Here is a 1699-nt window from a genome sequence, read left to right on the forward strand (position 1 = left end):
TCTAGATTGCATCAAGGTCATAAAGACATTCTTCTAAGTTTTAACCTAGGAACTTCATTGTTTTACCTATCGTATTTCAGTCTACCATCTGTCCACCTGAAATTAATTTCTATTTACAGTGAAAACAAAAATTAGGAATGAAAATTTCTTTTGTCCAATATGTATATCCACTTGACCCAACATCATTTATTGAAAGCATCCTTTCCGTTCCCCCACTACACTCCAACAATCAAGTGACCTTGAATATGTAGGTCTGTTTCTGGACCCTCTATCTGTTTCATTGGTCTGTGTGTCTATTCTTGCACAAGTACCACACTGAAACTGCTTAATTACAACATTTCTTAATACCTAGTAGTGTATAAACCAGTAAGGTTTGTTTTTCCTTTGTAATATTATCTTAGTTATTCTTAGATTTTTGCATTTCTGATATAAATTATAGAGACATCTTGTTAATTTCTACATGTACACATTCACACACACATACACATACACACAAACTTGTTTGAAATTTTATTGAATTTTCATTAAATTTGTAGACATTTTCTCCATGTTGAGTCTCTTTATTCATTAGCATGGCTTTAGTACTTATTTATTAGGCTTTCAGCTTTTTCTCAAACTTACTTGTATTTCTCAAACTTACTTATATTTCTCAAAATAACACATTGATTCTTTTGTATCTCACACGTGTGACTGAGTTTTTAGGCTCATGTGTGAGATATGCTTCCCTCAAAAATTGTTATGACTGTGGCATGTTACCTGTGTGATGTGAAAATAAAAAGGCCACACCATCTTCCCTAGGAAATTTAAAGGAAGATCACTACTATTTTTAAGCTTTTTGCTATTTCGTTAATATATCCTTTGTCTCATTGCATAAGGAATAATTATTTAAAGTATAAAACTTTAAACTACTAAAAAAGAGGAGAGGAAGTCAATAAAATTTCATTCACGATCTCAACCATCTTGTATTAGTGTGTTGCATTACTATAAAGAAATACCTGAGACTGGGTAATTTGTAAGGAAACAGGTTTATTGACTCATAGTTCTGCAGACCGTACAACAAGCATGATGCTGGCATCGGCTTGGCTTCTAGGGAGGCCTTAGGAAACGTACAATAATGGAGGAAGGCAAACAGGAAGCAGGCCCATCTTACATAGCCAGGGCAGGACCAAGAGAGAGGTGCAGAGGTGCCACATACACACTTAACCAACCAGATTTCATGAAAACTCTCTCATGAGAACAGCACCAAGAGAGATGGAGCTAAACCATTGATGAGAAACTGCCCCCATGATCCAACCACTTCCCACCAGGCCCTACCTCCAATGTTGGGGATTACAATTTGACATGAGATTTGGGCAGAGTCACATATCTAAGCCATGTCATATCTTGTATACTCACGGTGAATATTTTGGTGTAAATATCTTCCATATATACCATTAAAAGGGTATCATATTATATATATATGTTCTTGTGTATCCTCCTTTGTCTCTTAACAATCTTTCAGAAGTATTTTCTTGCTCAAAAATTATCATTTAAACATGACTCTTTAAATTACTAAATAATACGATGGGTATCAAATGTGTGGGTATCAAATAAACTATTTAATAAAGTACTTATTGGTAGTTTCAAATTTTATTTTTAGATTATTTTTTCTATTCTGAGTAATGCTGTAGCAAACACCCTTGTAAATAAATATTTGGTT

The 1699-nt window shown here is 33.9% G+C and overlaps 1 non-coding gene across 1 annotated transcript; it reads left to right on the top strand.

Moving 5' to 3' along the window:
- Window positions 1–665: 665 nt before the first annotated feature.
- LOC112426606 (small nucleolar RNA U13) lies at window positions 666–766 on the top strand. Its single transcript, XR_003017983.1, has one exon. It is a non-coding gene; the product is annotated as a small nucleolar RNA U13 (small nucleolar RNA).
- The last annotated feature ends 933 nt before the right edge of the window (window positions 767–1699 follow it).

Source organism: Macaca nemestrina, chromosome 9 (assembly GCF_043159975.1).
Source record: "Macaca nemestrina isolate mMacNem1 chromosome 9, mMacNem.hap1, whole genome shotgun sequence".
Classification (NCBI taxonomy): Eukaryota; Metazoa; Chordata; class Mammalia; order Primates; family Cercopithecidae; genus Macaca; species Macaca nemestrina.